Below are 25,544 nucleotides of genomic sequence, written 5' to 3'. Positions count from 1 at the left end.
GTTACACATCAGATTACTACACTGAGAGATACCAGAGTCACAGCAAACCCTGAATCATTTAACAACAAAAGTTTTGATTTGTTTAGGACATTTAACTTAGGAAAACATCCTAAGGAGCCTCACAGGATCATTATCAAACAAAACTTGACACGAAACCACTTAAGGAGCTGCAAGGGCAGACGATTTAACAGTTTGATTAAAGAGGTGCTTTTTCAAAGACGGAAAGACAAGAAGAGATCTGACTGATTTAGGGAGGGATTTCCAGTGTTAGGATCCAGGCAGCTGAAGGTTCTGGCACTAGGGAGAGAAGTAACTCACTTCCTGACTTCCCAAAGTCTCTCCATCATCTACAAGGCACAAGTCAGGAGTGTGATGGAATACTCGCCACTTGCCTGGGTAAGGCCAGCTCCAACAACACTCAAGAATCTTGACACCATCCAGAACAAATAGCCCAGTTGACTGGCACCACATCCACCATTTCAAACATTAATTCCCTCCACTATCATTGCACAGTAGCAGCAGTGTGTACCATCTACAAGATGCACTGCAGCATCTCACCAAGGCTCCTTCGACAGTACATTCTAAATGTGTGACCTCTACCATCTAGAAGGACAATGGCAGCAGATAGATGGAAACAGCAACATCAGCAAGTTCCCCTTCAAGCCACCCACCATCCTGACTTGGAAATATATCGCCATTCCTTCACTGTTGCTGGGTCAAAATCCTGGAACTCCCTTCCTGTCAGCACTGGGGGTGTACTAACACCACATGGGCTGCAGAAGTTCAAGGAAGCAGCTCACCACCACCTTCTCAAGGGCAATTAGGGATGGGTAATAAATGGTGGGAGGTTGTGCCAGTGACACACACATCCCATGAACAAATAAAAAAGAATAAAATCAGGAATGCTCAAGGGGTCATAATTAGAGGAGTGCAGAAATCTGGAGAGTTGTAGGGGAAGAGGAAATTATAGAGATTGAGAGGCCATAGATGGGTTGAAACAAGGATGAGAATTGTAAGATCAAGGTCACTTAAGTAAGTAGGTTGTGACAGTTTGTTTGGGATTTCACTTAGTTGCTAGTCAGATAAAAATAATTGGAAAATTGTTGAAAATTACTCATTACCTTGGTGAAGACCTCCTCAGTGTGACATTCAGACCAGCAAGATCCTTGGGGTATGATCCCCAGGCTTGGGGAGATATCTCCACTGGGCCCCCAGCAGCAGCTGGCCTCAGTGTGCCATGACTATGTAAGAAAGATTGAAAGATAGGGAAGGGCACCAGTCCTGCTGATCATCACTCCCATGAATGTGGGAGTTGAGTGAGGACTAGATCAGTACCCTGAGCAATACCCTGCAGTCCAGTGTGACAGCTATCAAAACACCCACTAAAAATGGAACCACCAATCTAAGCAATCTGAAGCAAAGATACTTCTTTCTAAAGCTGTAATCAATTTATACTTAGCTGCTTGGGCATGGACTCATCTTTTCTCTTTACAAGTAATGAGAAGAAACAAAATTTGGACAAGAAATCCACTTCGCCACTACCCCACCCCCTCCATTTAGTAATGGATTAACTTGCTTACAAAGGCCGGTGGGGGGGGGGGGGGGGGGGGGGGTGGTAAAAGAAACAAAAGGAATTTGATGGGTTAATTTTCTGCAGCTGTTTTTGATATCACCATGGCAACAGCAAATGACCCATTATGACACTCATCAAAAGCAACATTGAATTAATACAGCTGCCTTGGTATAATTTTCCTGTAATTTTCTGAAAATCATTCTTTGGTGCTAGTTTGATAATTATAACTCAATAGCTTCCAATAAATGTCAAACATTGAAACAATGGGATACTGACCTTTTCACAGGGGTGAAAAACCGGGCGCTGGGTATAAGCTCCGAGGCGGGGAGAAAGCAGGAGCTGCTTTGAAGTTGGGAAACCCAGGATTCCCACAGATCCCAACAAATATAACTAACAGGACTTTGTTGTTATTTTACGCTTCCATAACCTGGGAACAGGGGGATTTTCAGAAAATTGCGCATTGGGTCAGTGCATTCCTGCTGCCAGGCAATCTTCCTGGAGGTGGTTCAGCATCCACAGCAGCTGCCCACCCAGTAGAGGTGGGTAGCCAATCCGCATAATCAACTGTCCACATATGGGCTGACTATGGACACTGCTGGGATCAGCATGTCACTGAGGGCCAGGCCCGGCAGGTGCCTGGAGGCGGTTTGCCAGCAGTTGGCCTAGGGGAGGTCCATGAGGCCTCCTGTTTTAACCCTCCTACCAAACCGCAGCCATCAGTGGGCCACAACTGCTGCCAACGACCATCCTGAAGAAGGCATTCCCCTCCATAGAGGCGGCTTCGCAGCTGCGTTGAGACCACGGCTTATATTAATAAATTCAGACTCCCTTAGTGGACCCCTCAAGATGGGGGCACCCACTTTCCACTCTGATAGTGGCAGTGCCCACCTCAGGCTATCGGTCTGCCATCCTCAGGGACCTGCAGGGACAGCTCACCTGGAGGTTGCCTTTTCATTGGCTGCCTCCTGGATGGTCCCCAAGCAGATTGTGAGCGTGGCTGTCAGACAGGCAGTCCTTTGGCACTAGGCTGCAGCCAAAGAGCAGAGAAGAGTCACAAAAGATCAGGGTGGCCAGGGAGGTGGTGGTGGGGGGGCGGGGGGTGTGTGCGCAAGGAAGGAAACGTAATGAGGAGCAATGAGTATTATTCTGATCCAGCTGTCTGAAACTGGGCTCATTGGAGAATTTAATGGAAAATGTATCTATAATGCCCTGGATAACTGACTGACGATCAATTGGAAGTTTACAGGAGATTTTTGTCCTCCTTACCAGTTCTTAAACTTTGGTCACCCATTATGGTGTTTGCAGGATTGCTCATCAAGGGTGGAATCTTCTGCTCTTAGGCTGGGAGTGTTCCTCAGACAGCACGTTCCAAACCCATGAGCCTAACCATCCAGAAGGACAAGACCAGGAGACACCTGGGAATACCACCAACTGGAAGTTCCCCTCCAAGCCTCTAACCATCCTGACTTGGAAATATATCACCGTTACTTCACTACCACTGGGTCAAAATCCTGGAACTCCTTACCTAACAGCATTGTGGGTGTACCTACACCACACGGACTGCAGTGGTTCAAGAAGGCAGCTCACGTCCACCTTCTCAAGGGCAAATTGGGATGGGCAATAAATGCTAGCCCAGACAGCGAAGCCTACGTCCCATGAATAATTTTTTTTAAATTAAAGCCCTCGATTGGGGCAAGGGCAGGCAGGCTCGCCTGCAATAAGGAATGGGCAATAAATGTTGGCCTAGCCAGCAATGCCCATATCCCATGAATGGATGAAAAAAGGTGAATCAAGACTATTTCCAGGTCCCAATCTCACTCTGCCTGTCAGGGTGCCTGCCTGGGAGATCATCCTGAAGGTGGCCAATAAAGAGACAACCTCCAGTTGAGCTGTCCCTGCCAGTCCCTGAGGACGGCAGTCTGAGAGCCTGAGGTGGGCACTGCCACTGTCAGAGCGGAAAGTGGGTTTCTCCGTCTTGAGCATCCACTGAAGAAGTTAGAAGTTATTAACTTAAGCAGTGGTCACAGCTGCGAGGCCACCCCTGTGGAGGGGAATGCCTTCCTCAGGAGGGTCAGCGGCAGCAGCTGTGGCCCACTGATGACAGGGGTTCGCTGGGAGGGTTAAAGCAGGGGGCTTCATGGATCTCCACCCAGTCTACCCGTTAGCAAGCTGCCTCCAGGTACCTGCCGGGCCTGGCGCTCAGTGGGGTGGGGCTGATCTGCTGTCAGGAAAATCCCGTCACTCATCACCAATTTCATCTTGGTACAAATTCCTTCTTTAATTATATGGGCCCACCACTGCCGGGCGGGTAGCCTCTGTGGGTACCGAACCGCATTCAGGAAGATTGTCTGGAGGCAGGTGTGCAATTTTATGATGGGCATCTCGTTCCCCTCTTGAAAACTATTGACCGGGTAGATTCTGGCCCCAGTCATCACTTACTCTGCTCTCCAAATCTGTCCATAATTTAGAGTTTAATTTGGAGTGTTGCTAGTGCAGCATTTTTGATTGACAATAATCAGCTGGAAACTTTCACTCAGGAAGACAGAACATTGGCAGAACAAGCTTCGAGGGAATCTGATTCCATCACCCTTTCAAGTCATGTGTTCCAGGTATTAGCGACCCTCGTGTCCCTCAATTTCTCATTTCTACTTTACTTTCTGACAATCATTTTAAATCTTTAAACACTAGTTACTGACCCACTTGCCAGAGGAAACAGTTTCTCCCTATACTTACCCTATCAAAACCCTTCAGAATTTTTAATACCTCTATTACCTTTCATTTTAACATTCTTTGCTCTCGGGAAAACAACCTCACTTCTCCAATCTCTCCATTTAACTGAAGTCACTCATCACCAATTACATCTTGGTACAAATTCCTTCTTAACTCTCTGTTTTCAATTGTATTCTGTACCTGATATTTGTCATTAAATTTCTTTTCCATTTTATTTTAATCTCTATCTCCTTTGTCATCCCGGAAGCTTTCACTTTGGATGTCCCACCTTTCCTCCTTATGAGATGTATTTGGTTTGTGTTCAGACCTTCTCTGCCTTGATGGCCCACCAATGTTCATTTAATATTTTCCTGTCCAATCTTTATTTCCAATTCGCCTGTATGAGATACCTTCTCAAATTATTGAAATTGGCTGTCTTCCATTGGGTATTTTCACCTTTGGTTCTTCTTTGTCCTTTTCCATAACTAATTTAAAATTAATTATATTATGATCACTATTATCCAGATGCTCTCCCATTGCATCATACTCCAACTTTCTCAACTTCATTCACCACAACTAGATCCAGCACTACTTCATTTCTCATCAGGCTAAAAACATACTGATTTAGGAAGTTCTGCTGCACATACTTCACGAATTCTTCACACTATATGCCCTTTACTCTGTTTTTTTCTCTCCAGTCGATACGAGGGTAATTGAAATCCCCTATAACAAAAACAGAATTACCTGGAAAAACTCAGCAGGTCTGGCAGCATCGGTGGAGAAGAAAAGAGTTGATGTTTCGAGTCCTCATGACCCTTCAGCAGAACTGGTATTATGGTGGTGCTGCTGGATGGAGAGGTTGAGTGTGTTCATATGGTGGCGCATGGCACTGAGTGTGGATCTCAGAAAGTTATGGGAACAGCAGTCCGAGAAACGTTTTATGTCCCGGAGATACCTGTAATCCTGGGTGGGTTCGAACAAGGAGGATGGAATTTCAGTTGAAATCCACGTGGGTAAGTCGGAGATGGAGACAGTCACTGAGAAAGGAGATATGGCTGTGAAAGCAGGTTTTAATAAACACCTTGTCAAACACCAGGAGAGAAATAGAAAGCAATGAAGGTGAACAAGGCAAAAGAGAGATATGGAAATCTTGTCGCAAAGATGAACAAAACTTCTTCAAGGTAGGCATTTCTTGAAGAGCAGTGGCAGTCAATTAAACACAGAGATAAAAACAAAAAAACTGCGGATGCTGGAAATCCAAAACAAAAACAGAATTACTTGGAAAAACTCAGCAGGTCTGGCAGCATCGGTAGAGAAGAAAAGAATTGACGTTTCGAGTCCTCATGACCCTTCAGCAGAACTGGGATTATTGTTCTATTATTTTTACATTTCTCAGATTTACTCCTGCAAATTTACTCCTCTTATCTCCTGCTCACTGTTTGGGGGTGTATTGTGAATACCCAGTGAAGTAACAGCTCTTTTTCTGTTCCTTACGCCTAACCAAAGAGATTCAATTTTTAAACCCACTGGCTTAGCATCCTTTTATAGAATTGTAATATTATTTGTGCTCAATACTGTTGACCCTCATGTCTTTTTCCTTCCCTATTCCTCCTGAATACATTGTAGAAGGGAATGCTTAGTTTCCATTCCTGCCCATGTTTAAGATGGAGGTCTTGTGGTGCAGTGGGTAACATCGCTGCTTCTGAGCCAGAAGCTTTAGGTTCAAGTCCTATCCCAGGACTTGATGGCCAAGGAAGATACATACATAACACAGCCAAACTGGTTGAGTATCAATCTGCAAAACCTTCCAACTCATGCCAATAGCAGGCAGTAAGAGTGGGAGAGATTCCTAATTGGCCATGGGATGGAAAGAATTTTGGAACCTCTATTCTCACGATCCATAGCTCCAGGCCACAATGTGCATGTAGAAGTGTATGTTGCCATAGTAACTTGGACACCCTGAGTGAACCCTGACACACCACCATATTTAATCCAGTTCTTCAGAATAGCCATCATATCATAGCCCCATGTGGCATCTTGTGCCTTTAACTCATCAACCTTTTGTCTTGTTACTAACAAGGAGCTCCCATAAGTTAGCTGTGCCAATCTGTGTCTGAAATATTTACACTCTAATGTGCTACTTTCTCTATCTTGCCAGGGGAAGGCCCCGGCTGAAGGTGAGATGCATTCACAGGGAAAAAAATCGAAGAAAGAAATTCTGGTACAGTAGATCACCCACAACTGCACTTTTGCCTTTCCTCAGGCACAGCCCAGAGACACTGAGGTGAACTACAACTCTCGCTGAGCCAGAAATTAAAGGGGGTTTTACTTTGTGCCTGCCTCGATCTGCCCTGAGTAGTGATTACCTTCACTCCCCAGTGGACAGAAAGGAAGAAATAAATACTCCTGTGCCAGGGCTGATATTCCGATTCCTGAAACAATTCAACAGGAATAGATATTAACGACAACTGAGTAAATAGATTGGCATGCCATGGAGTGCTTTTCTACATTAAAGTCATTATATAAATGCTAATTATCATTAACATAGATCAATCTAAATATTTTTTCCTTCATGCACATCTATACAAAAATTTCTGAGGGCAACAAAAGTCAAACAGTTGTAATGTAATTACACAAAATGCTATATCCACAAAAATTTAGGTTCCCCTGCCAGCGGGTTTCTAGGCAGGGAGGACCGTAAAATTCCTTGGATGACCTACCCACCAGGGACCTGCCCTCCCTGACCTCTCTGCAATTTTACAGGGTGACGGGCAAGGCCCAGGACAGTCCGCCCACCCTTGCCCCATTTGAGAGCTTTAAATAATTTTTTTAAATTAATTCATGGGACGTGGGCTTCACTGTCTGGGCCAGCATTTATTGCCCATCCTGAATTGCCCTTGAGAAGGTAGTGGTGACCTGACTTCTTGAACCACTGAAGTCTATGTGGTGTAGGTACATCCACAGTGCTGTTAGGGAGTTCCAGGATTTTGACCCAGCAACAGTGAAGGAACAGCAATATATTCCCAAGTCAGGATGGTGAGTGACTTGGAGGAGGTGGTGTTTCCATGTCTTTGTTGCCTTTGTCCTTCTAGATGGTAGTGGTTGTGGGTTTGGAAGGCGCATTCTAAGGAGTCTTGGTGAATTCTTGCAGTGCATCTTATAGATGGTACACACTGCTGCTACTGTGCATCAATGGTGAAGGGAGTGAATGTTTGTGGGTGTGGTGCCAATCAAGCGGACTGCTTTGTCCTGGATGGTGTCAAGCTTCTTGAGTGTTGTGGGAGCTGCACTCATCCAGGCAAGTGGGGAATATTCCATCACACTGCTGACTTGTGCCCTGTAGATGGTGGACATGATTTGGGGATTCAGGAGGTGGGTTAATTGGCACACGATTCCTAGCCTCTGACCTGCTCTTGTAGCCACAGTACTTAGTTCAGTTACTGGACAATGGTAACCCCCAGGATGTTGATAGTGGGGAATTCAGTGACGGTAATGCCATTAAACATCAAGGGGGCGATGGTTGGATTCTCTCTTTTTGGAGATGGTCATTGCCTGACACTTGTGTGGCGAGAATGTTACTTACCACTTGTCAGCCCAAGCCTGGATATTGTGCAGGCCTTGCTGCATTTGGGCATGGACTGCTTCAGTATCTGAGGAGTTGCGAATGGTGCTGAACATTGTGCAATCATTAGCGAGCATCCCCACTTCTGATCTTATGATGGAAGGAAGGTCATTGATGAAGCAGCTGAAGATGGTTGGGCCAAGGACACTGCCCTAAGGAACTCCTGCAGTGATGTCCTGGGGCTGAGATGACTGATTTCCAACAACTACAACCATTTTCCTTTGTGCTAGGTATGTCTCCAACCAGCAGAGAGTTTTCCCCAATTCCCATTGACTCCAGTTTTGCTATGGCTCCTTGATGCCACACGCAGTCAAATGCGACTTTGATGTCAAGGGCAGTCACTCTCACCTTGCCTCAGGAGTTCAGATCTTCTGTCCATGTTTGAGCCAAGGCTGTAGTGAGCTCAGGAGCTGTGTGACCCTGGAGGAACCCAAACTGGCCATCAATGAGCAGGTTATTGCTAAGCAAGTGCCACTTGATAGCACTTTTAAATGGCCATTTAATGACCGCTGAAAGGCCATTTTCTGCCCAGCCTCAACTTTCAGACTGGCAGGAGGAATTTGTGGCAGAGGGAAGCCCAAAAGAGTAACCCTGCTCATTTCTTGTGTGGGAAAGTAGGGAGGTCACCTCCAACAACAGCCTTCTTTCAACAATGGGCAAACCCTAACAAGGTCTGGCCCCTGCGTTTCCTCCCTCCCCTTGGCCTCTCCACCAATACTCCTAGCCCCCTGGGCCTCACCACCTCCCCTCCCTGCCCTGAGACCATTTACTTGGTCTTGGGCTCCCAGGACCATGACTCTGGGGACTGCTTGCTGTCCCAGCCCTATCCACTGCACCATGTGGCAGTGCTGGGACGTAAGAACTGCCAGTTGATCAGATTGGTCAGCAGCGCTCTGAGGCGGGACTTCCTCCCAAGAGAGAGGCACAAGTCCCACCTTTAGCCAATTAACACTCAATTGAACATTAAAAGGCTGTAGGGCAGGCTGTGTTGATGGGCATGCCGCTGACTCTTCGGAAGCAGGAAAGGAAAATCCTGCCATTCTGAAAATCCTGGCCCAAGTATTTTTTTTCCCCCTTAGACGCTGTATTGTATAAAATACTCCTGACAACTAGGTATTTAAAATCTTTAGTCTCATTGCTGAGGGGGAGATCCCAGTGACAAGCCATTCTGAACTGTGTTTGAAATATTGGCTACTTGAGGAGCTGAATAACAGCCTTTGATGCTGCATGAGTCTCTGATTCTATGGCAAGGTAGTGAAGCATCTCATTCTTGATTCTAAGCTGCAGCCTGAACTCACAGATACATTCCCTTTTACAATCTTCCCTCAAAATGAGAAACTGCACTCTAACTAATCTCAACCTTTGTTATAGTGAAATTAAATACATGATATTAAATAAGTACATGGAGTTCTGATGTAGTGGCTACACCAGAGAATTGGTTTAATGACAGAACTGTAGCTTGGACATCTCATGGTTTAGCCATCCTGTGAACATGCCTGTAAGCAGAACATTCACGATTTGACTTAGCAGGTAGAGATCAGCAAGGTACTTGTTTTACAAAGACAGTTAGGAGTTTTGGAAATGAGAAGATCAGGTACCATGGAGCAGTTCCGGCTTTATCAGTTATAAGGTGAACCCTCACATTTTCTACAAGTGAAAAGTTTAGCTCAGAGATGGATTTAATTCCAAAAGTTGTGATCTGGTTCCTTCACTGAGCCAGTGGCAAGGACATGGGTCAGCAGATTGGATTCACTTTCAGGCTGACCGTAAGCTAACCATTTTGGCTCTTCTCGATCACTGCTGATCATATCAGAGAAACTCAAGAGATTGAAGTAGGGATCGATTATGTACAGGCTCCCAAACATTCAAGTGATCCAAATAAACAGGCACTAACAAGCGTCCTCTGAAGGAGATCCTGCAATTGGTTTCAAATTCAATCAAATTTTCCACTAAGTACAAGATTCAATGGTAACTTTTAAATAGGAATAAGATGTAAACCTGTTCTTGAAAAGTGAAAAAAGCAGAGTTATGTGGAAAGGGTAGAGGAGTTGAACTAATTGGATAATTCTTTCAAACAGCTGGTACAGGCACGATGGCCTCATGTGACTGTATGATTGCAAAGAGAAGCCACAGACTCTATAGAAGTGTTCCAGAAATGGGTTTATTGGCAAATCCAATCCCTAAAATAACACTAATTATCAAAGGGAAATATGGGGAGAGGCATCAAATGTTCTAAGAATTTACACTTGTCGCAATCATTTCGGGACTTGCATTTATATAGCACCATATTGCATCCCAAAGCACTGCACAATCAACAAAATTGCAGGAGAAAATGACTGAAACAGCAAAGATTCAAATGATTCCTTCACTTTTTTGCTGTTCATGCCATGCCTGTGATATACTTGTCGACATAGCAACACAGTCAGTGCACATCAAAAGTACTTCTCAGACCTTTTAATGATATAATCAAGTGTTGTAGAAACACAAGTATTTTGTTTTTACAAATGCACAGATGTAAGCATGATCTTGTTCATATTGTTCAGTGATCTCTTTCAAGTTCAGAACTGAAAACAGAAGCAGGTATTAGCATACCAGATCATCATTCTTTTCCATTTACACTTCAAAGGTATGTCTGCAACATATATAAACACACCATGACTTTTTTTGGAGTCGCTGTAAATCCTGCAATGCAATTTTTTTTCTAAATTGGGTTGTTGACACATAAACAGATAGCACACTTTGCTTTGACGCTGCCACAAATAACCGCAATGCTTTTCAAAAGTGGCAATGTCAAAAAATAATTGTCAGGATTTTATGGGGCTGTGGTTGCCCCACCCACCAATCGGAAAGCCGAGGGCAACGCCGCCTTGGCTGGTTAAGGGAGGCCTGATCCGATTTTATGTGCAGTGGGCAATTAACTGCCTGGTGTCAGACTTCCCATCCCTTTAAGGGGTGGGGTCATGATGGCAGAGGCTGGGGCTGCTGAGGGGGTGGCCTTTATCAATGGGGGAGGCCACCCATGCACTTGCAGGTGCCCACTCAGAAGGCTCACATCCTAACCTCACACCAACTTTTATGTCTCCTCCACCCAAACTCACCCCCACCCACATATTACTTGGAAAATACGATCTAAATGGGGGCAGCTACAAGAGTTGCGGGGTGCCGAGGAGGGCTGTTTAAAAGTCCACCTCAGTGCTGTGAGACTTTCTCCCAGTTAAAATAAAAACAGAAAAGCCCTCCAGCCCTCACCCCTCATACCTCCTCACACACTCCCCATGCCCCACCCATGCTACCTCATGCACCTCCAAACACCTCATATGACTCCTCATGCCCCCCACACCAAGATATGCCACACACCCTCTATGGCCACTCATGCCCTCATGCCAATTTATGCCCCCGCCCAACCCCAATGCTCCCTCAAGGTATGCCCCCAAAAATCCCATGTAGCCCCTCATTCCCCATATGCTAAGCTATGGCACTTCCATGCCCATTCACCCACAATACACTGTACAGAAGCAATGAACCTTATAGTAACAGTAGGGTATCCGCCACTCATTAAAAAGCTGGCCTGACTCCATGAAAATTGCACAGGAGTAATAATTTTAATTGCTCCAACAGTGGCAGTGTTATGATGCCCCTGGGGAAACCGTAAACAAAATAACCAAATTTACTGAATGACCCCCAAATGAAGAAATTATCTCCAGGATTACATTTTTTTTGTATATTTTACTTTAACACAAATCAGAACCTATATAAATTTAACATGAATCAACAGTCAAATTATACTTCAAATACTTTAAATCATTGATATAAAAAAATGCACCTTACACATCTACAAGCATGGTAGGTCAGGAGACCTATCCGACAAAAACTTTCATCTTTGAGTTTGACGGATGTGATTCTCATCAGCATAGCACACTCATGACAGTCCTGATGGTGTAGCTTTCCAGAGTTCCTTTTCAATTGACCAACAGCTAGTTCACGGTTTGGTCACTTTTGGGAAAACGCCCAGCTCTTTAGCATTGCCGAGCAGTTCACATAGCTTTCCAGGTTTTAGATAGTTTTAGCTAGCATTGCCTCCAAAACTTCCAGTCTCCTTTTCTGCCAATAGAAAAACTGACCTCTTCCTGAGACTGATTTTTTTTCTTCTCCTCACAAGAATTCTCTGTGTTCCTCTTTCTGCCTCTGTCTACTTTTTCTTTGTATCTGCATTCATGCTTTCACCCTCCAGCTCCTTGGCTTGTCCATTGTGTCTGCCAACTTTGCATGTTAACTTCTTTCCTGTTAGTACTGCTTCCAGGTCAAGGGTCACCAAGTCACATGGACTAGCATTTCTCAAAGTTACAAAAGATCCTTCTCCAATTGATGCAACTGTTAAAATTCCTTTTCAAAAATTCTTTAAAAATGATTATACGTTCCCTCGATATTTTTTTAAATTACAAATTTTCCTTACTTCACTGCTTCTGAGTCAAAGATCATCACAGGCAACTATAACCTCATCTGACTAAGTGCTGACTTTCCTCCATAAATACCTCCACTTTGTTAACTTGGTTTCTTCCTTTAAGATACTTGTTAATATCATGCACTTTGACTAAGCATTTAGTCAGCTGACCCATCTGGCTCAATGTTGTTTGATAATGCCCCTGTGAAGCACCTTGGGATGTTTTATGGAGTTAAAGGCACTATACAAATGCAAGAAGTTGTTGCTATTCCACATTAAGTTAGAATAGAGCACAACAGTTTTCGAAGTTCTAAGTCATTACTCAGTCTAGAGATTTCTCTTTTAACTCGCAAAGCACAGGGCTCTCAGTTTGCAATCATCCCACAAAATTCTCATGTAGAAATCAATTGCCCACTCACCTCCTATGGCTGTCTAAGCTAAGCTAACCATTATGCCCAAGCACGGCAAAAATGGTGCTTCTGACATACAAGCATTTGCTCCAGTGTTTAGGTTTTCTAATTGAACACTTTTGTACTGATGTACAGGTTGGTACTTTTGAAAGAGAGCAACACGGCGATTGAGATATTGTCTGTCCTTGGCCAGTGAAGCAGTTTGTTTTCTTTTAATAAGAACAGTAACTTAACATTAAATGAGAAGCCACTAAACGCCAAAGCTGCAAAACCTAATGCAGCTAATCTTGGAATTTAGCTGCTAAAATAAATGCCTGAAGGAATAACTACTTAGCAGCTTCAATAATCTCTGTGAGAGGCTCAACACAAATCACAATTTCAGAGCCTTTGATTTGCAGATCCCTGATTTTACCTCTGGAAGAAAAATTAAACAGGGTTGAAATATTTGCTTAAAACAAATTGGCCTTTACACATCTTCCATTTTCCCATCTCAACTTTCATGAAATATGGGTGGTTTTAATCAGCCTCTTGAGGCTCAGTAGTTCATTAGAACTACATCTCCATGCCAACCTTCAAATAGAGGCTCTCCTTGGAGATGTCTTGCTTGTCTCTCCCTGTGCTTCCACCCCCACAGTAAGAACATTTTTGTATCTTTACTTGTGAAGTTGGCTGTTCTCATTACCCACATGCTTTCCCTCCGGTTCTACAGTTACAATGCATATCAGAGGCTGATCATCCCTGAAATCACTGCCATCCCATTGGCTGCTTCTGGTTACATTCTGGGAAAATCAGCATCAGTATAAATCAGAAGCACACAAAGCTTTTTTAAAAAAAAGACCTGGCTGCAGACTTCTGGCCAATTTCCCACTGCTCTAGTCCACTGCATCACCCTTGGTTCTCAGCTTTGACGCAGGCAGCAAATTAAAATGAACAAGCTTCTGCTCATTAACTAACAGTTCCCAATATCCAATGCAACTGTGGTGAGCTCCTCATTTGAGAATTTTCCAATGTAGGAAGTAATTGGATGCAGGTGATGAGTAATTGCTCCCATCATAGCCCATGGCTTCAGATGGATGAGCTGGGCAGTTATAATGGTTTACTGAGTCCAATTCAACTAAAGGGGTCCAAATTACCAGCAATACAATGATACAAAAATAGATCGAGTCATTTCTACCTTTATCTCCAGGTGTGTTCAAGCATTTGAAGAAGAAAAACTTCAGGGTTGTCTGCCTTTTACAATCAGATTGAAGTAGGTCAGCATTGACTGATTTTGATCTATTTCTTATCCTGATTCACCACTGACTTAAAATGGGGATATGAACTAGGGCAAAATGTTACAGGAACACAGTGTTGATGAATTGCATTCACTCGCTGGAAAACATAGTGATGAACAGAATCAAACATATGTATATGGTACAAATATAAAAATGAAGGGCAGTTCTTATGGGACTGCCAAAAATAAAAAAAATAGGGATTTCTGGTTAGATCATGCACTGGTACTTTAAGTGATTATTCTCATCCCTAGCATAGGCATTGAGATCAATTGTTCAGATCTCATTAACTGAGAACAACAAACCTAAGCCGGTGGGAGATGCTGGAAAGTGACAATGTCATGGCAATGTTACAGATAACCCAGAGCCCACATTGCTACTCTGGGAAACAGGGATTCAATTACCAGCATAGCAGCTATTGAAGTTTAAATTCAATTAAAGAATTTTTAAAAATCTGGAAGTGAAAACTTGTCTCAGTTACGGTGACCATAAAGCTATCATTGATTGTTATAAAAACACATCTGGTTCACTAAATCCCCTTTAAGGGAAGGAAATCTGCTGTCTTACCTGGTCTGGCCTACATGTGACTCTGGACCCACAGCAATGTGGTTGACTCTTCACTGCCATCTGAAATGGCCTAGCAAGCCCAAATCACATGAAAGGTTAAAAAAACATGCATGTGGGCCCAGACATGCATTGGACTTGTGTTTTGCATCCCCAAATCATGTCACACTTGTAATGGAGGTGAGAGCCAACTTGTGCTCAGCAAGATCCTGGAAGCAGCACACAAATGAATAAGCCCATTATTTTGAGTGCTGTTGCTTGAGGGAGAAACGTTAGCCAGAAAACCAAGAGGATACTTTGGGCAGAATTTTCCGGTCTTGCCAGCGGTGGGTTTTGCGATAGGCAGGAGTGAGAAATTCGGAGAGAGGCCAAAAATCGGAATCAGTTCGAAATTTTCCCTTCACCACTTTCATGGCAGGTTGATGGTGGGTCGGGTTTCCCACTGATCCGTGTTGGCAATGTCATTTGCATGCATCACCATGTCATGAATGCTCGTTAAAAACGATACTCACCATAATCACGTTTCCCCCTCCCAATCTAGCATCACACCAGCAGGGAATTAGGCCAGTCAAAAACACGTTTGGGAATGAGTGACAAGCAGCGGTCCACCCTCACTTCGTATGTGACCTGGAGGTGAGTGCTACACTCAAAGCCTACCTGCGACAGCACTGCTCCATTTTCTCAGCAACGGCAGTGTGACGTCACACTGGTGAGGGTGTAGGGTTGGTCTGCTCACACTGGGTCCTCCATACTCCGGGAGGACAGCACCCAGTGTGTGCAGTGGCTCTCAGGCAGGCTGCACTCCGAAACAGAGACTAGCATTGCGACCGGTGGGTGGGTGGGGGGGTGGGAAGAGGATGATGGAGACATGGGAGTCAATGGAGTATGATGAGATTGTGGCAGGGGGAAACGAACGCATGTAGAGAGGAGACTGAGGCTGGGGAAGCTGGAGCCCAATATGGAAGACTACATCGCAGACACAGAAGGGGGTGATGGGGAAACAAACTGTATGAATAGGAGGGGATGCACACAGACACCAGAATTGTGTTACTGTGGCACAAGGAGGATGGCTTACACAGAAGCTCATGGAGGCAGAGCTGGAGTGAGGGGGGAATGGAGCCAGTGTTGTGATCAGTCATAAGGGGAAGGGAAAGTTCATTGAAAGTCATAGTCTCTAGTCTGGGACCAGGAGATCGGAGTGAGAGATTCAAGGCAGTCCTGAGGCTTTGCAGGCCATGGTACAAAACTATGCTCCAGGGAGGGACAAGGCCTGTTTGGACAAGGCACAGTTTGGTGTGCATGGCATGCTCACATTGTGTTACAGTCAGTGGGCGATACAGTCAGTCAGCTTGTCTGGCTCGATACTGGGCTGCAGATGGGATAGTCTTGGTTAGAGGAGGCATCTGCAGGCTGTAAATGGAGAAAACAATAAAGGATGGAAAACATAATAAAGGACGGGGGTACTCAAAGCTCTCCTGAGGAGGATCTCCTCTGTACGTGACTGTGCAAAGAGCCTTGAAATGGGGAGAAGTGAGGTCTGCATGGGGACGTCAACAGTGATGGGTTCGGGGTGGTTGTGGCGGAGGGGTGGGGGGGTGGGAGGGGTGACACTGGAATGTCCACCACAATGACAATGGGATCCAGAGTTACTGGGGAGGCTTAGAATAACCAGAGGGAGGTCTGTCTGCACACTGTGAGATTCCAGGAAGATTGGAGGGTCCCAAACACTGACAAGGAGAGGGTCAAAGCTGGTCTCAAAATAAAATAAAAGTGCAGCACCGCCAACTCGAAACCCCAAAGTTTATGCCCAGTTTAAAATCAAAACTGGAAAATAATCTGCATATGAGGGGTCTGCGGAAGTGTGGGAGGAGCCTATGGCTGGATAAAGGGGCCCTTTCAGGGGGCACTCTCAAACTATTTCAACATTGTTGACACTAAGCACAGTCAGAGCTGAGGGAAAAGAGGAAGAGTTTCTTGTGAAGGTGCAATTAGAACCATTACCTTTTGGTGCACTTTAACAAGAGACTGCAGGAATCATTGGCTTCACAATATAGTTGCTTTATTTGAGCATTAACAGAGAGGAATGTGAGATTGGAAAATACAGGCAACTGTTCAGGGAGCACAGCTGCTGTATATCTGCCAGACCATCAATGAAAGCCTCTAATGTGTTTTCTCCAATTAGCATGGATAACGGACCTAAGGGCATCCAGTTATTGCTGAAGTACAGGTTGAGCTTAATCATTATACCAGATCAGAGTCTGCAGGAGTGCCTTTGGTTAAGTGGCACATTTCATGAATGCATCAAACCTTCCTCCAACCTCTGTGTGATTGAGATGTCAAATATCTTGGTTACCTAGATCTGTGAGTTTGTGCCTCAGCTACATGATTGTATCAGCGAAAAGCTTGTAGCACAGGCGCAGCTCTAGGGCATGACAGTGGCTTTCTGTTTGCGAGTTGGGGGTCTACAATATTTGTCCAGTATTCATTAATCTGTTGCATCTATCAGTCTACAGGAAGGAGGAGGATTAAATAACGGAGCCTGTACTCAATGCTGCCTTCTTGATGGCAGTGATCAGATTGAGGAGGAGAAAGAAGGGCCGGGCACCGCCTAGCGCAGCTTTGAGAGGAGGCCCAGCCTGAGGTCCCTGGTCCAGGGAAGCCCCAGCAAGAACCAAAGAATGAGAAGGTTAGACCCATTCCAAGAAGGAGACTCTCACTGTCAAGGGTCTACCAAAGAAAACTTTCCTATCTGGAGAGGAGCAGAAGACAATGCCATGCATGTCTGCACTTGTCAAGAGATGTGGTGGAACATATCTGCCACATTGCATGGAAGGATCTAATGCCCCACAGACTGGGAGAACATACCCTGCCAGAAGCCCTGAAAGTCACCGCCATGCTCAATCTTTTTTACCTGTGGATCATTCCAGGAATCCACAGGAGATCTATGTGGCATCTCACAGACCTTAGCACATAGACATATCAAGGAAGTGACAGGTGCCCTCTACAGCAAGGCTCATCATTATGTAAACTTCACACTGGATGAAGCTAGCCAGGCTGCTATATTTATGAGTTTTGCAGATATCTCAGGCTTCTCTAGAGGACAGGATGCGATCGATTGCACACATGGCTTTGAGAGCTCCATGGCAGCAGCCCCTGATGTTCACTAACAGGAAAGTGTTCCACTCCCTGAACATCCAACAGGTGGGCGACCATCAGAAGCACATCATGCACATTTGCGCCAGGTACCCTGGGAGTTCCCATGACTCATACATTCTGAGTCACTCCCAGGTGCCTCATATATTTGAAGAGCCTCTGCGATTACAGGGCTGGCTGCTTGAGGATAAGGGCTACCCACTCAAATGATGGCTCATGACACCCGTGCGCCATCCTCAGTGTGCCACGTGGGAGAGATAGAACACTGCGCATAGCTCAACGCGTTCCATCAACGAGCAGACCACTGGCATCCTGAAGATGCACTTCCGATGTTTGGCCCACTTCGGTGGGACACTGTAGTACTCTGCACAGAAAGTGTCCCACATAATAGTGGTCTGTTGTGCCTTTCACAATCTGGTGCTTCAAAGGGGGGATCCTTTGCCACAGGGAGACACGGAGGAGGCTGAGAGCTCAGTGGATGATGAAGAGCAGGAAGTGGGAGATAAGGGTCAGCTTCCAGGTGATGATGCCACTGAAGAAGCACAAAGTGGAAGACATGCCTGGACCACACTGATAGCCAAAAGATTACAGGAGGTGTAAGGTGCAGGCAGCAGAACATGACCACATTCCTTCTGTCCCTTAGTGCCATGCCAGTGCACTGAAAGGCCTTCATTACCAGTAACATCGAGAGCAAGTTCAGCATTCAGACTTGCACCTTCACTCCTCATGTTCACCAGGCACTACTAATCTTTGGAAAGGTCAGCAGCGAACCCTTTATCCATGCACTCTGGGAAGTGAAAGTCAGCACAACAGCGCAAAAGCTTCATCAAAGGACTTGATACAGTCATCGCCACCTTAATGAGAAACTTTTAGCACACACTGAGGTGTGCACACGGTTGGAGAGACCATCATGACAGCAGGTCTTTTGCTTTGGCACAACCAATGAAGAGATACAATTACAGCTAACCCTCTGAGGCTATTGAGCATGCCTAACTCCATGTTGCCTTGTAAGGAGTAGAGATTACTAATGCATTTTGCAAACATTTCCAGTGAAGATTTTGACACATCTCCCTGACATAACATAAGAATCAAGTAACTATCATGAGTCAGCTACACATCACATGAATGTGAGGCTCAGAAAGAGAGGCGATCACTGAGCGGGATCACGGCGCACCCTCGCAATAAGAGAACACATTGATGCGTATACACAATGCTTTCAAATAAAGAGACCATTCTCATGGACAGCAAATGTATTTGCAAAGGTGCATGACGGAACACCCATGACTCAGATGTGATGTCAAAGTTTCCTAATTTTTTAACTATACTACTATGTCTTGGTGCATCCCCAACATCTGTAGCAGAGCTGGAGGCAGCCTGCTAACTGCTACACCCTGATGTCCTTTGATGACTTTGGCAGGGATCCTCTAGGGGGCCAAGACATGGAGGGCCCCAGCCTGCTTTGGGTCTCCTGTTGTGGGCAGGTGCACCCGCCTTGGCCTGTGCAGCCAGAGGTGATGGGGTCACAGCCAGAGAGAATTGGGATCAGCTGGGCATTCAGATTCACCTGGGTGGATGGCCCCAGGGTCTCCAGCTGCTGGCCCTCCTCCCTATGGGTGCCTAAGGAGCTCAGCCTGACTTCCTGAGGTGAGGAAGCTCCTGGAGTGAGGTCAAGGTGGCTTGTCAACCACCCCCCACCCTCCACCTAGCCACCGATGGATCCCACCAATGCCTTTGATGAGGGAGTGTAGGTCCGAACTCAAATCTGGCAGAGTCTGCTGGACCAAGAACTCCAAGGTGGCCGCCACCATTCCCATGAAGACGTCAAGGCGCTCGCACGTCCGAGCCACAACATCAGAAAGAACATGGAAGGACTCCTCCAAGCTTCACTCTAGTGTGCTGACTGCCTCTTGGAACTGTACCTGACTTTCTGCCGCCTGTCATTACATCTCCAGCATGCGTGAGGTGGCATCATCTGAGTGCCAGAGACCAGGGCTGTCACTGCCTCTGACTGCTGTGGAGATGTGTCAGTGAAGTGCTCTCCGCAAAGTGACCCTGAGGTGTGTGCCTCTGAGCTGGTGGAGGGTGCAGGTGAACGCAGTGACGAGTGTTCTTCAAATGGATTCTCATCTGAGGTTCTATCTCTGAGGTAGGCTGCGGCCTGGGGCTTACATTGGCTCTGCTGATCTGTCTGGACCTGCTGCTGCCTCTAAGAGATAGAAGACAGATTTATTTAATGAACAGGCTGAATGCAACTTTGCAAGGCACTCACTGCAAATATCAGGATGTGATCAACTCATGGAGGGCTCATCTGTACTGGCTTGCTAGGAGAGACCATTCTCACCTTCCCCACTGAAGCGATCTCTGTCCTCCCCTGCCAACTCAGCTGCATCCTCCTCGAATTTGGAGAACTCCTGTATATTGGTCATCCCTTCTCCAGTCTGGGATCTCTCCCTCTTGTTGTGGACCAGCTTGGTCTGCATGAAGATAAATGGAATGGAACATGATGAGAAGAGATGGAGCAGAGGTTGGGAAGCATGCATGCCTGCTGCATGTGCTGAGCCCTCCCCAGTAAGGGCTGAGGGTGGAATTTGTGCAGCATGAGAGATGGGATGCTGGTGATGTTAGTCTCCACGTGACAATCAGTGCTAATGTCTCCGTTGCTAATATTGTATGAGATCCCTGAGCAGTGTAACCCTTTTGAGTGCACAATGCCATTAGAAGAGTGTGAGAGTGGAGTGAGCTGAAGGTTGACTTACCCCTGGTTGAACAGTTAAGATCATTCATCCTCTTCCTACACTGGATGGCGTTTCTCAGGCGGTTGCCAGACGAGTTGACCGCCCTTGCAATCACCTCCCAGATGGGCGAGGTGAGGCTGGTGGGCTTCCTAGAGCCATCCCTCGGGTAGAGGGTATCCCAGTGCTGGAGGACTCCATGGATCTGGGCCTCAAGGGAGTCATTACTGAACCTTGGTACAGCTTTTTCTTGGGCGTAGCCATATTGAAACGTATCCCCTGCACTGCGAGGCTGGAGAGAGTGAATGTGTGTGTTTAGGTGGCATTTAAATATGGCGCCTGGACCTTCAACCCCATTAGGTAAAAGCAGGACAGATGAATCTGTTCCCTCCCCGCCATGCATAACTACCGAGCTTCCAAGCATGAAATCAGGCGTGATTCCCTGCCACACTGGCCAATGGGAAACACGGCACAAAACCCAACCGCCACCGCACTCTAAAATGGAAAATTCCTCCCTTTGTCCTTCAAATTGTTCTATGGGATTTGTCCACGCACTTCAGCAGGAAGATAATGCCTCTGTTTAAAATCATATCCATAACTGTATAACGATGAACTCATTCAGGTCTGCATTGGAATGCCAGCCTAGCTCATATGTTGAAGTCCCTAATAGGCCTGAACCCATGGACCTCAGATTTCATAACAAGTGTGCTAACAACTGAGCCAACTGAGTAAGCAAAAGATTTGTCTGTCGTTATTGGAAAATTGAAATCGGATCCCCATAAAAGAAAACTCCACATAGTGGAAGCGTGATTGATATTGCCTGCTATTGCAGGATGTAATCAGACCATAAGAGGAGAATTTAGAAGCATTATTAAAGTATAAGCCTGAATTAATGACTAATCCATTCACTGGCTCACAGTCTGTCCCACCACAGATACGTTAAAATACAGTTCAATAGGGAAAAATAATCATGTACACTGGAATTAAGCTAATAGTGTGAATGAAATCAAGGCACTACTAGACATTACTCATCGCAGCGCTATTTAAATTGCAAATAAATATTTTAACATATTTAAACTATCTTAAAATTATTTATCGGAAATTTAAATAGACATGATTAACATGGCAGTACAGCAAGGGAGAGTTTGGGCCTGATATTTATGGTGGGACTCTTACAAGGTGGGGGTGGTCACTGCCTCCTCCCCTACCCTCCAGGGAAACCAAGCGGGCAGGTTCCAGGCAGGATGGGCTCAAAGGGAAAAACCGGTAAAAATCGGAAATGAAGGGTACCAGTAAAACTTGTTCGAACTGTTCTTGTATACCTTAAAATGGAACTCTGGTGTTACCGGTGCCAGTATTACTGATTTTTACTGGGATTTGAAAATTTTGAACTGGATCTTCCTTACATCTCATCTGACACAAACCCATCAGTTTCGGGATTTAAAATTCCCACAATTATTCTCCAGTCAGCTTTTCAATTAAATGCTGTTGTTGCCTCATGAAATTCTTTCTTTAAAGACCAGCCTCGTCAAATCACCAGACAATTCTGAAAAACTCCACTAAAAGGAATGACTGACGCTGCATTGGACCATAAATCTGCCGCTGTCTCTAAGTTTTGTTGGCTTCTTAAAAATTAATTAGGACTGCATCAATCATTCAGTCAGTAAAAGCATTACCTGATGGCCCACCAAGCCCATAGAGACCAAGGTCCCTGGTTTAATTTCTGCTCTCTACTAAGATCATGTATCTCAAGTAGGTGTGCTGCAATCATCCTCAATGCAGGAGGTCGAGGAATCAGCCAGCATTCAATCTCTTCATTACAGTCCATTGATCCCTACTGGAAGAACGTACTTGCAAAGTACATCAGTTCAGGAGAGGATTGAGCTCGGCTGTGAAGATCCGGATATTGTGGACCTACCTTATTAAACCTTTCTCCCCATCAAAAGTCGGTGGGGTGGTCGGGGCAGCAGTGTTTTATTGAGAGGGTGAAAACAGGTGCTAAATAGGTGCAGTGCTAATAAGGCACGGCCTGTCTGAAAGTTTGGTTTTAGCCAACAATTTTGATTCGAAATATTGATGACCATAATTTGTACTCACCTAGTGGTGCTAAACTGATGGGTTTGTGTCAGATTAGAGCAATTTCCATGGAGCATATATGTCTGCTCCACTCACTCACATCAGCTGAAGGTGTGGACCATGATTGTGATAACGCCACACGTTTCAGGATGGCTCGGGATCCAGGTGAATGGGCATACAGGCTCTCAGAAGTGGCACCAGAGGTCCAGGTGGAGGAGGTCCAGAGGAAGAGGAAGGTAGTCACATGGGGGGAGAAGCCCACCTCACCCTCCTTTCCCTCTCTCCTGCAGTAGCTGGTGCTGTTCTGCCAAGCCTCAACTCCTCTTCGCATTCCTCCTGCAGACCAAGCAGAACCCCTAGTAATATACTGATGACCAAACGTTCCCCTTCTCCGGGTGGACCCGATAATGTGTCCAATAAAGATAGAATAGCTCAGTAATTCTTTTCAGGTGAAGTCCCTCAGAGACTGGTGTTGGTGAATTTTGAATATCCCAGAAAGTGTCCTGGTGGGTTTCAAAAGCCCTCTTCAAATGTCCAGTGGATTTGTTGATACTGTAAAAGGTGATACTGTATATCTTTAAGTGGCACAGAAAATCTCCAACAATGGCTAGTTTACTCCCAATTCGCTGATAGGAGAGGGTGTTAGGTCAGGTATTACCCACTAGTATGCAGCCTCCTGAAGGTGCATCAACAGGTAATTTGTGACAACCAGCCCCTAAATGATTCTGCAGGTGGTCGTTTCTATTGCAAGCTTCAGCTTCTTAACTAAAATGGTGTCTTGCGCAAAATGCTGACTAAACCAATATTTTGACTTCAGACCCCATCTTGGACACTTCACATGCTCTTTGGGCATCTGAAGCAGCCAAAATTGCCCAGAGTTTCAGGACAAGATGAGACAAAGTCAAGATGGCAAATTAAGTTAAAAAAAAATCTGTAGCAGTCGAGTTAATGACCTGAGATCATTTTATAACTGATCACCTTGCTCTGCAATGGACATGTCATCCTGCAGTGAAATCACAGCTGCTTTAAAGACTCTTGAATCTTGCTGGAGATTAAGACACTAGACGGTAGATGAACTTTGAGGACAAAACTGGGCACCACACTTCTCCTTGGAGCTATTTAACCAGCAATTTGCAACTGAGCCCATCCTTGGTGCAGAAGGAATGAATGGAGAGACAGATGAAGGACATGGAGGAGGAGGGTAAAAGAGGGGCTCTGGAGCTTCTGTATTTTTAGGTCTTTCAGAGAAAAGGAAGATGTCAGATGTCTAATAAGGCTGCTCAAGGCACTGAAAATTGCTTGGGTTGCAAAAAATCCTTACCTCAAGATATACTAATGGTTGGTTCATTTATTTTGGCTGTTCCTGAAGCAAGATTCTCTTAGACAACATAATGCATTGTTATACCACCTTTATTGAAGCAAAATCCCATTGCTGAATTTACTAGTGGAATTTCTGCCTGTCTTTCAGGTTCATTGGTTAACACTCCCAATAGAATGCTGTCACAAACAACTGCACTGATGGCAGCTCTGATCAAATTCAACTTGGTAGATGCCATTAGCACAATAAGTAGAACATTTGTGCTGGGTGCCCAAGGGCAAGTCGAACACTCACGCATCCAAATACATGTTTCAACAGCTCAGGCTCAGCAGTAATTGCTGAATGTGACTAACTCTCTACCTGGAAGATACACTTTTCAAATGCATGACACTATTGGAGGAAGAGAGGTGCATAAATTAGACATGTTGTGTACAAACCTCAGCTGATGATATTCCATGTGGGACAGTTTTTGATCGACAGAAAGTCAAGGGGAAGGTTGTAAAAAGCTTGATTGCCTGACTCATCAGTGAAGGCCTTGCTTGAGCACCAGCCTCTCCTGCAGTGTTACTTGAGTCATTGTGGCAAAACTGACAGCCCAACAACATCTTGATGAAGTCAGAGAGGGAGGAGGACAGCAATACTTGGCCAATGCAGTGAACATACCCACTATTGCGAACCTGTTTTGACAGGCACAAACAACATGTCTGTACTAATGAATCCTATACATTTCACAGCAATAGGAACATTTTGGGAAAGGATGACTAATGAGGGGAAGAATTATTCTGGATTCAAATGGACCTTAAATAACCTGACACCATGATTGGAGGAGCCGTTTTACTAAGATACATGAGGATTAGAAGAATGTGAAAATAATTAATATTTATGAAGCTGAGTCTAAAAATTGCTTAAAGTTTGCAGTATATTATAAACAGATTACAGTGAGCTGAATGAGAATGAAACTCCATTTAATATGGGGAAAAATCTCATTTTCTAGGTCTTGAATATTGAGGAAGAACACTGGAAGTCAAAGTCATTGTCTAGAAATCAGGGATCTCAGGACTGGAATGGCAGCAATACCTTTATAATATCTTTTCTCATGGAAGTGATGTTTAGGGTTGGCTGCCTCAGGACAAACTGATGGGACATGAAGCAGGTGTTTGGCAACTTATTTGCATAACCAAAAGCTCTAATACCGGTTTCAAGTGTGCCTTTTGGTTTGTCCCTGCCCAAGGATTTCCGGTCCAAAGTGCATGTGCACTTCTTGCCAAAAGAAGGCCCTTTTGCTGCCTCCTAGCGCCTGAAGAACAGGCAGCTCAGTCTAACCTCCATTGCAGGGGCAACGTCAATTATATCTCACCTGAATGCTTAATGTTGGCTCTTGAAGTCATAATTACACCTCTTAATGTATACCTCTTGAAGTTATGCAGAGGTATAAGCAGTGCTGCTATGCTGGCAAAATGTTTAGTAACCTTGGTAAAAAAGCTAAAGTTGCCATCTCCCTCCTGGTCAGCTTTTTCCATCTATTGCCAAGTTTTGCCCCCCCATTTGGCAATGAAACAGCTAGTTGGTTCAAGGAATACTTTTGCTTGCCAGCTCATTCACTGCCAATGCCTCCACTCTGCAATGCTGGCATAGCTAGAAGAATATCTGTTAACTTAAAGGATATACGTCCTAG

At 45.1% G+C, this 25,544-nt stretch overlaps 1 protein-coding gene across 3 annotated transcripts in view; it reads right to left on the bottom strand.

The window, feature by feature from the left end:
• brinp1 (bone morphogenetic protein/retinoic acid inducible neural-specific 1) overlaps positions 1-25,544 on the bottom strand; it is a 347,418-nt gene that overhangs the window by 269,275 nt on the left and 52,599 nt on the right. The window contains exon 1 of one of the 3 annotated variants that reach the window (XM_041192929.1): positions 24,307-24,439. The exons of the other annotated variants lie outside the window; for them this stretch is intronic. The gene's annotated coding sequence lies outside the window, so the exon portion shown is untranslated. Of the gene's footprint in view, positions 1-24,306; positions 24,440-25,544 lie in introns of those variants that run through there. 3 annotated transcript variants of the gene reach the window in all.

The sequence above is a fragment of the Carcharodon carcharias genome, chromosome 8, assembly GCF_017639515.1.
Source record: "Carcharodon carcharias isolate sCarCar2 chromosome 8, sCarCar2.pri, whole genome shotgun sequence".
NCBI lineage: Eukaryota > Metazoa > Chordata > Chondrichthyes > Lamniformes > Lamnidae > Carcharodon > Carcharodon carcharias.
This window is presented reverse-complemented; position numbering and strand designations above follow the sequence as displayed.